The sequence below is a fragment of the Adiantum capillus-veneris genome, chromosome 13, assembly GCF_014529385.1.
Source record: "Adiantum capillus-veneris isolate H3 chromosome 13, ASM1452938v2, whole genome shotgun sequence".
Classification (NCBI taxonomy): domain Eukaryota; kingdom Viridiplantae; phylum Streptophyta; class Polypodiopsida; order Polypodiales; family Pteridaceae; genus Adiantum; species Adiantum capillus-veneris.
In genome coordinates this window covers 110,143,618-110,157,071 of record NC_140943.1, presented here as the reverse complement: position 1 = coordinate 110,157,071, position 13,454 = coordinate 110,143,618, and the positions used below count along the sequence as shown (strand labels likewise).

General features: G+C 42.5%; 1 pseudogene; it reads left to right on the top strand.

Moving 5' to 3' along the window:
• The first annotated feature begins 287 nt into the window (after positions 1–287).
• Positions 288–1,136, top strand: LOC147444638 (uncharacterized; annotated as a pseudogene).
• The last annotated feature ends 12,318 nt before the right edge of the window (positions 1,137–13,454 follow it).

Sequence of the window (13,454 nt, the reverse complement as noted above, 5' to 3'; positions counted from 1 at the left end):
TGTTGTTGGAGCCTTAGTTTTCAATGGTGTCATGTCATCCAAGATCTTTATTAATTTTCCAAATATTTATAATGATCCTAATTTGACAATCACCATCATTCAGAACATCATTGAAGAATGGCAAGGTGAACTACCACATGTCCTCTACTTACAGCTTGATAACACTAGTAGAGAAAATAAAAACCAAGTTCTCCTTGCATACTTGAATATGCTAGTGCAAAGGAAGATATTCAAAAAAGTGAAGCTTGGGTTTTTACTAGTGGGACACACACATGAACAAATTGACAATGTTTAGCAGGTTCTTGGTCAAGTTGGCAAAGAAAAGTGCATTTGACCTTCCACAAATTTGTGTCTTGCTGGAAGATGCCTATGTTCCCAAGCCCTCCATTAAAATTGTGGAAGAAACATATGATTTTAGGTCTTTTTTGATTGGTGCCGCCACTAACATGCCATCATTTGCACATCTCAATGATCATAGTTTTCAACATCAATCTAGAATCAAGCAAGTAGAGGAACAGACTCTCATGTGGTGTAAAAAATACTCAAACTCTGAAGATTGGCTGCCAGCGGAGGGCTTGAAGTTCTTATTGTTTGTTCCTGATTGTGAAATTCAACGAGCAAAGTACATGTTGCTCTTTACAACAAGTGAGACACAAAAAGTTGAGAGGGAAAACCGCCCTATTGATCCTCTACAATGCCTAAATGAGATCAAGGAGACAATACATGGTGCACATGTGTATTTCCCAGCAAGCTCTCTAAAATGGTGGGAGAGTTTTTTAACAAAGCAGGTGAAGCTGGTTGAAGAGCTCAAGGATGACACATTTCAGCTTGAGCATGCATTTGCATGGCACCATGGTGGTCTTTGCGAAAGGAGTGGTAATGTTGTGGCTAGTGGTGTAAACAATGTGTAAATTTCAGCAGATTTGTTATCTCTTATTCATGGAGAAACAAGGGAGATGTATGCTGGCCCAAGGAAGAGCACAAAACGTCAACAACAGGAGAGAGAAATGTGGGAAGGAGATGTAAATGAGATAAAAGAGGGCACAATGATTCCAGTTCTTGCCACAAACGACGAAATTGATAATCCTTTTGGCTTGCAAAAGTCACAAAAGTTTTCAAAGAGCACGATGAATTGAATGGCATGGAAGTGCATCGGTACCGAACAACTGCAGAAGATCCATTGAAAGGAAAATATGATCCTGAGATGGTGAAACCAAGCAAAAAGAAAAAAAAATTCAAGAAGTTCTCATCGTGTGGACACACTTAATCTAGAGGATGTAGAAGTCCTTGTGTATGGGCTTGACTTAAAGAAATCTGGTCACTTATGCAGAACAACCATTGAGATGTTGAAGCAAAAGGTCGACAATCTCTCCTAGACATTACAAGGGGAATTTTTCTCCTTTTCAATTATTGTAATTTATTTTGTCTTGGAATCATTAATGAAGTGTGAAGGTTTTAGAATCCCTTAAATGGAGTGATTTTTTAAAAGTTTTTTTAATTTCAGTGCTTAAGTGAATTTTATAATGTCTAAAAGTGGGTATTTTTTAAAAAAAATTTAAAGTAAGTCATAAAATAATATGGTATTTTTTCAAATAATCTTCAAAACGTGGCCCTTTTATCATGTTTTGAAAAATTGGACTTGAGTTGTCGTTTGCATGATTTTGTTGTCATTTTTCATAACTTGCTGTAGAAAGACAATTGACTGTGCAAAACGCACTTGTGGAGAAAGATAGGAGGAAGAAATGGTTTGACCGCCATGTAAAGAAGAAAGATATCAATGTTGGTGATAAAGTCCTTATGCATGGAGTGCGTAACATCAAGAAAAAGTTGAAATATGCAAGAAAAGGACCATATAGAGTATGTGAACTCACCCTACAAGGAACCATTCGTGTGGAGACTCTTGATGGAGTTGAAACCATTGGATTTCTCAATGGGAGAAAATTTAAAAGATACTATGATCCTTTAATCCAAGAGGAGCTACATGCCATCCATCAAAAAAACACAGCCAAGGCACAAACAGAATTGAAGAAGATACAAGCTCAAGCTGGGGCTAAAGATGACAACAACGCATAAGACGCCAATGAGAGGCCAACCTTGGAGTTACACATGCATTCCACATTGAAACAGACGATGATTGGTTGGACTCTAACACACCTCTACGATACCCTATTGAGCTAAATAGCACCTATGGAAAATTGCTATATAACGCCTTATTAGACACGGGTTCTAAGTATAATCTGCTATCATATGGGGTGTGGTGTCAGTTAGGGAAGCCACCTCTATCTAAGAGTGTTATCCAAGTCAAGGGTGTCAAAACAAGAAAAAAACTGCGGTTTTTGGAATCTGGTACACTTCTGTTAGTTATGACAATGGGGTTGTATCTCAAGACTTTTGGTCATGCCTGCTGGAACTATGGACGGTAATATAAACCTAGGACGCACGTGGATGATATCCACCAAATGCACTATTGATTGGGGGACTGGGGGTGTCACAACGCAGAAACCAACTCTTAGCCCTACCACTCAAGCCATAGTCCCTGAGATATTGCCTCTTAAGGAAATAAAACCTAAAACATTGCATGTCCAAGAGGTTGAACCATATGTCCCCATAGCCCAACTCTCTAGAGCTTCAATTGTTGTAGTTGAAGTAAAGATTGAGATACATAAGACCCATCCTAATATAACAAAGAAAACATACAATTGGATCCCTAAAGCTTCTTTAACAACCATAGCTAGTGCTAAAATACACGAGCCTGGTAAGAGACGTTCCACTTGCCCCAAGAAATGTAAAGAAACGTTGCGTTGGATTCCTAAAAAACTGCTAGAAGCCCAAGGCTACTATGAAGGAAATGATCAAATCTTCAATTGTGCTCTTACTTGTCACCTGGCCTATGTGAGCCCAATCCTGTAGCTCCAAAACAAATTGAAGATTGCGGAAAGGAAAAAGTCACGGAATGGTACACACCCGCTCCAGAGCTAGTTTGGGTACCGAAGAAAGAACAATTTGTTCCACCTAGCTCAGGAATAGGGAAGTTAAATGAAGCTTCTTGCTCTTCATGTAGTTCCTATATGGAAATAGAAGCTTCAAAACAACCTCCACCTACCATTGTACATATCCATACAAACAAGGAAGAGTTTGCACCTCCCGTTGTAAGTTCACCACCTACAACAACGTTGCAAATAAAATCATGGGAGAGTACCTTACCACCCTTGCAACTAGATGAAATGCCTAGGGTGGACAAAAACTATTTGTCAAAGTCTTCACCCATAACAACTTGGAACAATTGGTTTCAAAAGGTGACGACATCATTCCAAAAGGTATGATTGCTTCCCTCTCAACCTTCCTCCCTGACCTCTCAATCTCCCAATCTTAGGGAATATATATACAAAGCCACCAAAACAAGATAAAAAAGTAAAAGAGCAAGAGCCACCAAACAATAATATGGAAACTTACAAGTTCTCTACATAACACAAAATCATAAAAACACATGATGCAAGGACATGACCTTTTGACATGACCCTTGTAATATTTGCACTCTAACCATCATCTATTTGTGTATATAGATATGGCTAGTACACTAGAGTCATCCACTTCTACCTTGGGTGAGAGGTACCCTCGTTACTTTGCACAAGTGTTTCACATGGTCTTTCCAGTGCTTGACTTTGAATGGGATTTAGGGATACGCTAGCATGTGAGAGAAATTTTGATGAGCTAGAATGGCTGATACGTAGAGCTTGACCACGACTGATCCATACTTAGTAGAGAGCATTTCTCCCATTGCACAAGCCTACCCTTTTGACCAAGATGACTATAGACATCTAGTGACCTTCTTAGTAAACATTGGTACCCCTAATGATGAAGACAATTTACATGATTACACGGATGTCACATATGGTCTCACGGATGATGACTTTGTTTTTCTCGATGACGAGGATAGGGGTTTAGCCTTAGGGTTCCCCCCCAATCTCTACAATATCCTATTCCCTTGACTCTTTAGGGGGAGTGAAAATAATTAGGTTAGGGTTTCTATGTTGTTTAATTGTGTTCAATAAGGGTTGGTACCTCTTCCCACTGATGTGCCTCTGGAAAGTGGATGTTTGGTAGTGACTATTGTGCAGTTTCTGACTACACAAGGATGCCTTCAAAGAACAATGACAATGGATGTTTACATGTTACAATGGATGTTCTCCATTATATCAGGTGTACTACTTCCTTTTATCTATGATTGCCACAGTTACATGTTTGCATCTTGTCATTTGAGTTTCTAACAATGCAAAAAATTTATGAAGTTGTGACATTGCCAATTTAGAGGCTATAATTTTTTCAAACTTCTAGTACCTTGTTCTTCTCTTTGACTTTGGTCTATTAGTTGGCTTTAAGTAGGTATCAATGTAAAGAATGAGGATGCAAGAGAGCTACACAAGCCAAGCACAAAGCACACAGAGATGGAAAGCTTCTTCTTCTTCTTCACAGAATAGAGAGTACAAAATGACTAAGTGCTAAAGCTGAAAAGTAGCACATATGTACATGCGGTCACTAAGTGTGAACTCGCTAGAAGCGTACTAGGCTGGCACTATAAGTGTAGTCCAGCTGTAGAATCACTGGCAGAGATCCTCTGTGTCGGTCACCTAACGCGCCAGTGAGTAAATGCCGTAAGCGGCCAAGACCCGTAGTGGATGCCAGCTCAAGGTGTAGAGCTCGACATCTCAACACTCCCCCTCGAGCTCTGCATGTCGCAGAGTCCAAGCATAGTCCAGAAACGTCGAAGCTTCTCAGCTCCAAGGGCCTTGGTAAAGATATCCGCTATCTTCTCCTCTGTGCTGACATAGACCAAGTCGATGTCGCCCGCCAACACTCGCTCTCGAACATAGTGGTAATGGACCTCTATGTGTTTGGTCCTGGCATGGAACACTGGGTTCCTAGCCAACTGCATGCTGCTGAGGTTGTCACAATGGATGAAAATCTGCTGGTCCACCTGTTAGGAAATAAGACGTAGCTAAATAGATAATTGAGTAGATTACTTAATGGAGAGAGACAGATTTATATACGCGAGATTATAGAGTAGAGAGAGAGAGAGAGAGAGTACACACGATATACGTGGTTCACCCAATGTGGGCTACGTCCACGGGAAAGCAGCCACTCAATGGCTTTAGTACTTCAAAACAAGAAGTAGTTTACAAAGGGATTATACCCTTAATGGAGCTCCCGCCTTGCTTCACTCTCACCACCTCACACTCACCTTGTTGCATCAACTTCACACTATGAAATGTGTGTAGAAATGGCCTCCTTTTATAGGCCAAAAGGGCTGCCCTCTCTTATGAGAGACAGCCATGTGTAGTTGCCCTTGTGCGAATAAGTCCAAATCGGACCCTCCAATCCGCCCATGTGTGGCCGCCCTTGTGCGAATAAGTCCAAATCGGACCCTCCAATCCGCCCATGTGTGGCCGCCCTTGAGAAGACAAGTCCGCTTTTGAATTCGGCCACCGGCCACCGGCCATTGACTTCCGACCACCATCCACCGGCCATTGACTACCGGCCACCGGCCAACCGACCGGTTGTTTTCTGACCACTTTCCGGCCGCCGTCCGGCCATAATATTCCGGCGAAAAAGAATATTCCGGTGAAAATTGCCCCTGATTCTTGTCCGTGAAAATTTTGGTTTCCGGTGAGTGATTTTCCTTCACGCACGATGGCTTCTCCTCATAATGGGGGCCTTACAAATGTGCGCTTTTATCACAGAAAATTACAAGGGTAAATCAGGCTCCATACTTAACAATCTCCCACTTGGAGACTGATCTCCAAACCAAACCCTTGACTGCTTTCCATTCTGGCTTCTTATCCTTGAATGCCGATTGAAGATGAGCAAAAGCTCAACTTCTCCTTGTTGACCACCTTTGTAAACATGTCTGCAGGATTTTCACTTGTATGCACCTTTCCTAGCTTTAGTTGTCCCTCTTCCAAAAGAGTGCGTATGAAGTGATATCTCACCTCAATGTGCTTTGTCCTTGAATGAAAGACTGAGTTCTTCGCAAGATGGATAGCGCTTTGGCTATCACTGTACAAGACACAATTGTCTTGTTTGAATCCAAGCTCTTCTAAGAATCTGTGAAGTCACAGAATTTCTTTGCTTGCCACCGTCATTGCTACATACTCTGCTTCTGTAGTAGAAAGTGAAACCATTTTCTGCAGCTTTGAAGCCCAGCTTACTGCTGTGCCTCCAACCGTGAACACATAGCAAGTAGTGCTCCTTCGAGTATCTTTGTCACCTGCCATATCTGCATCAGCATACCCTTCTAGAAAAATATCAGTTCCTCCAAAATACAAAGCATTTGTTGTTGTCCCTTTTAGATACCTAAGTATCCACTTCACAGCTTTCCAATGCTCTTTACCTGGGTTGTCCATGAACCTACTCACAACTCCCACTGCATGTGCAATGTTTGGCCTTGTCCAGACCATAGCATACATTAGAGAACCTACCGCTGCAGCATATGGAACTTTAGACATATAGGCTATCTCCTCTTGTGTCTTTGGACACATATCCCTCGTTAGTTTAAAATGACCAGCCAAAGGTGTAGAAACTGGTTTTGCATTTTGCATTGCAAACCTTTCTAGTACCTTCTTGATGTAATCTTCTTGAGATAGCTTTATTGTCTTCTTCGTCCTGTCCCTTGATATTTTCATACCAAGTATCCTCTTTGCAGCACCTAAATCTTTCATTGAAAAAGATTTGGACAGCTCCTCTTTTAGGTCTTTGATGTCCTGCATGTTAGCACTTGCAATCAACATGTCATCAACATACAACATTAGGATGATGAATTTCCCATCTCCCAAATTCTCCGTGTAGACGCAGTGATCCGAGTTGCATCTTGTGAATCCATGATCCAACATCCATCGATCAAACTTCAAGTACCATTGTCTTGATGCTTGCTTTAAACCATACAAGCTCTTCTTTAATCTGCAAACCATTTTCTCCTTACCTTTTACTTCATACCCCTTTGGTTGAAGCATGTAGATTTCCTCCTCTAAGTCACCGTGAGGGAATGCCGTATTTACATCCATTTGCTCGAGATTTAGATCATGAGCAGCCACAAGGCTTAAGACAAGTCTAATTGAGTTCATTTTTACAACAGGAGAAAATATTTCATTGAAGTCAATACCTTTCTTTTGAGAAAAACCTTTTACCACAAGCCTAGACTTGTACCTTTTCTTCCCACCTTCTTCTTCCTTTAGCTTGTACACCCATTTGTTTTGAAGTGCCCGCTTACCTTTAGGCAACTCAACCAACTCCCATGTTTGGTTGCGATGTAGTGAGTCCATCTCCACTTGCATGCTCTTCGTCCATTCTTCTTTGGATTCATGTTGCATAGCTTCTTCATATGATTCCGACTCTCCAGAATCTGAGATCAAGAGATGGTTGAAGGAAGGAACAAAACTTTCTGGAGGTCTACTTGCTCTTGTAGATCTTCGGGGAATAGGTTGAGGCTCCTCATTTGGTTGACGTTGTTGCACATTGTCACCGTTTGTAGTCCTTGAGTCTTCACCGTCCTCAAGCTCCATGTACTCATCACCTGTTTCTTTTGTTTGTTTTCTTTCCAAGTAATCTTTGTACATATTTTGTTCGTTAGAAATTACATCCCTACTCCTTAAGATTTTACCATCTTCAGGGTTCCATAGGCGATACCCAAAGTCTCCTTCTCCATAGCCAATGAAGAAACACTTTTTGGACTTTGCATCTAACTTTGATCTTAGGCTTCTATCTATGTGCATGAAAGCTTCACACCCAAACACTTTGAGAAATGCATAATTCACCGGTTTACCTCTCCATGCCTCTTCTGGAACTCCCCCATCCAATGCCGTTGAGGGTGACCGATTGATTAAGTACACAGACGTACTTACAGCTTCCGCCCAAAGCTCAAGCGGTAGGCCTACATGTAGCAGCATGCGTTGTGCTCGTTCCATGATTGTCCTGTTCATCCTTTCCGAAATCCCATTTTGTTGAGGTGTCCTTTGCTTCCAAATGCCATTGCTAGCACAAAAGCTTTCAAAAGCTTGGCTGCAATATTCGCCTCCATTGTCGGATCTGAGGCATTTAACCTTGGTACCTGTTTCATTCTCCACAAAGGCTTTTCACCTTTGAAATATGGAAAATACATCGGATTTATTCTTCATGACATAAACCCATGTTTTTCTAGTCGCATCGTCTATGAATGTTACATAGTACAATGAGCCACCAAGTGATGGTGTACTTGCAGGACCCCCAAACATCAGAATGAACCAACTCAAGTTTTTTATTTTTTCTTTCATTTCCTGATTTTTGAAATTTTACCCTCTTTTGTTTACCATAAACACAATCTTCACAGAACTCTAAGTCCACTTCTTTCAAACCTGGTAGAAGCTTCTTTGTTTGAAGGATTTGCATTCCTTTGGCACTCATATGCCCAAGTCGGTAGTGCCACACCGCACTGTCAACTTCTGTAGTTGCTGCACAAGCTGAAGGTTGCGTGCTAACAGTACACAAGTAAAGTGTACCGACTTTTTCACCCTTGGCAACCATCAAAGATCCCTTTGAGATCTTCCACCGTTTGTTTCCGAATGCAATGTTGTGACCTTCATCGTCCAATTGTCCTGTAGAGATCAAATTTTTGCGAAGAGAAGGAACATGCCTAACATCTTTAAGCTTCCATTCATTTCCGTTAGCAGTTTTGACAGAAATTGTACCTTTGCCGACAATCTCACAAGCTTCATCATCTCCCAAGTATACATACCCAAAATTACCTTTGGTGTAGTCCTGGAAATGTTGCTTGTGTGGTGTCGCATGGAATGAAGCCCCGAAATCTACTATCTAGGAATTAGACACATTATCTAATGAGAGAATTAGAGCATCTTGCTCTACTTTACCCGCCACATTGGCCTCCGATGTTGGCTTGTTGTCTTGAGACTCTGTCTTCTTCTTCTTCTTGGACCAACAATCCTTCTTGACGTGGCCCTTCTTGCCGCAGTTCCAACATTCAAGAACTGTCTTTGTGCGTGACTTGCTCGGCCTTGAGCGATCACCACCCTTTTGGTTTTTGAACCTCTCCTTAAGCCTTCCTCTTTTTTCCACTGATAGTGCAGCACTTGATGATTCTCCTGTGCTTCTCCTTCGCGTTTCCTTGCTTAGGAGAACACCCACAACATCATCAAACTTAAGAGTATTTGTGCCAGAGATAGAATTACTTACAGCCATCACAAGGCTGTCCCAACTATCCGGTAGAGATGATAGTATAAGGAGAGCTCGCACTTCGTCATCGAAATTGATTTTCACTGATCGAAGTTGACTTATGTTTGTGTTAAAGTCATTTAGGTGTTCTTCAACTGAATCATTCTCTGCCATCTTTAGATTGAACAAGCGCTTCATAAGAAATACCTTATTGGATGCCGATGGTTTCTCGTAGAAGTCTTCAAGTGACTTCATCAAGTCCTCCGTGGTCTTCATCTCCGAAACATTGAAGGCCATCGTTGACGCCAAGCTTAACCGGATTGTTCCCAGTGCCTTTCGATCAAGGACAATCCATGCTTCATCTGCCATTGTTGCGGGCTTCTTCGCAAGACCGCCTAGTGGCAAATAGAGGTCCTTCTTGTAGAGATAGTCTTCAATCTGCATCTTCCAATGCTGGTAGTTTTTGCCGTTGAACTTCTCAATCTTGAGCTTCCCTTCCTCCGCCATAACTCTCACTCAATTCAAGGAATCCTTTCCTTGAGATAATTTAGCTACGAGCAAACCTTGCTCTGATACCAGTTGTTAAGAAATAAGACGTAGCTAAATAGATAATTGAGTAGATTACTTAATGGAGAGAGACAGATTTATATACACGAGATTATAGAGTAGACACAGAGAGAGAGAGAGAGAGAGAGAGTACACACGATATACGTGTTTCACCCAATGTGGGCTACGTCCACGGGAAAGCAGCCACTCAATGGCTTTAGTACTTCAAAACAAGAAGTAGTTTACAAAGGGATTATACCCTTAATGGAGCTCCCGCCTTGCTTCACTCTCACCACCTCACACTCACCTTGTTGCATCAACTTCACACTATGAAATGTGTGTAGAAATGGCCTCCCTTTATAGGCCAAAAGGGCTGCCCTCTCTTATGAGAGACAACCATGTGTAGCCGCCCTTGTGCGAACAAGTCCAAATCGGACCCTCCAATCCGCCCATGTGTGGCCGCCCTTGAGAAGACAAGTCCGCTTTTGAATTTGGCCACCGGCCATTGACTTCCGACCACCGGCCACCGGCCATTGACTTCCGACCACCGGCCATCGGCCATTGACTACCGGCCACCGGCCAACCGACCGGTTGTTTTTCGACCACTTTCCGACCGCCGTCCGACCATAATATTCCGGCGAAAAAGAATATTTCGTCGAAAAAAAAAGTCTCGGGGGCCTCCGCCCCCGAGGCCTTTAAAGTTGCCCCTGATTCTTGTCCATGAAAATTTTGGTTTCCGGTGAGTGATTTTCCTTCACGCACGATGGCTTCTCCTCATAATGGGGGCCTTACAAATGTGCGCTTTTACCACAGAAAATTACAAGGGTAAATCAGGCTCCATACTTAACACCACCTGCACTCCCAAGTCCTCAAGTAATGTGCGTAGCCAAGCTACCTCGCACGCCGCAACTGCTGCACCTCTGTACTCGGCCTCTGTGCTCGATAAAGCAACCGTAGGCTGCTTTTTGCTGCTCCAAGTAACAGCAGTACTCCCAAAAGAGAACATGAAGCCACTCATAGATCTCCTATCAACAATTCTACCTGCCCAATCTGCATCTGTATACCCATACAATGCTAATGGTGCATCTGCTGCATAGAACAATGAGTAGTCAAGAGTACCTTGCACATACCTAAGTGTGCGTCGTACTCCATCCAAATGTGGCTTCCTCAAAAACTGCATGAACTGACTCTCCAGGCCTACTGTGTAGCTCAAGTCTGGCCTCGTGATAGTCAAGTAGATTAGACTACCCACAATCTTCCTGTACATGTTGACATCCTCAACAACATCACCCTTCTCTACACTCAGCTTTGCATTCACATCCAAGGGAATATAAATTGGCTTACAATCAGCCATACCATACTTTGAAAACATGTCCAAAGCATACTGTCTCTATGATAGCCATACACCCTCTGGAGTCCTGATCACCTCAATGCCAAGAAAGTAGCGCAACTCACCTAAATCTTTCATTTCAAACTCCTGTTTGAGAAGACCCTTCACATGGTCAATCTCCATAGCATTGTCACCAACAATAATAAGGTCATCTACATATATGGTAATGACCACAATCCCCACATCACTCTCACGTACATAGAGTGAATGATCAGCATGAGCTCTCCTAAAACCAATACTGACAAGATACTTGGCAATCCTGTCATACCATGCTCTAGAGCCCTGCTTCAAACCATACAAATCTTTGAGAAGTCTGCATACATAATCTGGGTAACCTGGATCAACATAACCAGGTGGCTGATCCATATACACTTCCTCTTGCAACTCACCATTCAAGAAGGCATTCTTTACATCCATTTGATGCATAATCCATCCTTTAGATGCAGCCGCTATGGCAGCTCTCACAGTCGTCATCTTTTCCACTGGAGCAAAGGTCTCCTCATAGTCTATGCCATACGTCTGTGCATAACCCTTTGCGACCAACCTTGCCTTGTGACGCTCAATGTTACCATCAGCCTTATGCTTGGTTTTATACACCCATTTACAGCCAATAGCTTTCTTGCCACTTGGCAATGGCACCAACTCCCATGTGTCGTTTGCTTCCAATGCAGCCATCTCTTCATTCATTGCATCATCCCAATGCACATTTCCAACTGCATCCTCAAAACATGTGGGCTCCACATCCTGTATCACCTTAGCCTTGTAGGCTTGGTGATGCGCTAGATACCCGCCATAAGTCAATTTCTGAACTGGATTTCTGACTCTATTAGATCTGTGCGGTCCTGGGTCACTCCTTTGCCCTCTAGCATCTTCTTGTACTTTCCTTACACTAGGTGTCCTGACAGCCGGAATTTCAAATTCCTCATCAAGACTTTGTTCAGAACCATCTGAATCCATGTCTACATGTGAAAAACCTGATGATGTATCAGCCATAAAGGGAGGTTCATCAACCTTTTCCTTTCCTTTTCGTGATACATTCCCTGTACCTATTGGTGGAGTAACATGCGTACGTAGTCTACCATTCCATGGTTTCTCAACAGAGCCACGAGAAGAGGACTCTTGTGGTCCACTCAAAACCTGTGACTGTGGCCTCACATTTTGTACAACCACATCATCTTTTACATCAGCCCCAATAGTGCCATGTGCATTACTGTACCAGCTGCTCATCTCATCAAAGACTACATCTCTGCTCACTCGTAATTCTCGTGTAGTAGGCTTGTAGCACCTGTACCCCTTTTGTTCAAGGGAATATCCCACAAGAATACATTTCTCTGCTTTAGGATCCAATTTCCTACGCAACTCATCTGGTACATGCACGTAAGCTATGCAGCCAAACACTTTCAAGTGTGCCAAATCAGGCTTTGTACCTGTAAACTTTTCCTCAGGTGTTACATCATGCACCACAACTGTAGGTGTCCTGTTCATAATGTACACAGCTGTATTTACGGCTTCAGCCCAGAAATGATGAGGCATGTTCTTCTCATTCATCAATGCACGTGCAACCTCTGCAATGTGCCTGTTTTTCCTTTCTGCCACCCCATTCTGTTGTGGAGTATATCTGCATGTAAACTGCCTGCGTATACCATGCATTCGCAGAAAATCTGAAAAATCATTGGAGAAGTACTCTCCCCCTCCATCTGACCTCAATGTCTTGATTTGCATATCTGTCTCCTTCTCAATCATGACTTTGAAGTCTTGTAAGTGACCAAACACTTCATTTTGTTACGCATGAAGTAGACCCATACTTTCCTTGTATGGTCATCAATGAAAGAGACATAATACCTGCAACCATGTATACTTGCAGTATCAGTTGGACCCCAAACATTTGTGTGCACCACCTCAAGTGGCTTTTTACATACGTTGCGCTCATGTGGAAATGAGCCCTTCGACTGTTTTCCAAACTGGCATGCTGCACACACTTTATGCATACCATCCACCTTGAATTTGGGCAAACCTTTTACAATCTGTTTTGATTGTATGATGCGCAATCTCTGCTCATTGACATGGCCAATGCGTTTGTGCCAAATTTCAACATCAGCCACAACACCTGTGACCTGTGCAAATAATGCATCTTTTACCTCAGGCATGTCTACATTCAGCGTAAACATTCTACCCATACATTTGCCCTCTGTGATCAGCTTACAGCCATTCTGGAAATCTTCTACATAACAGCCATTTGGATTGAAGCGAACCTGCAAACCATGCTCAACCATTTGTCCAACAGAAACAAGATTCTTTGTAATGTTTGGGACATGAAGTA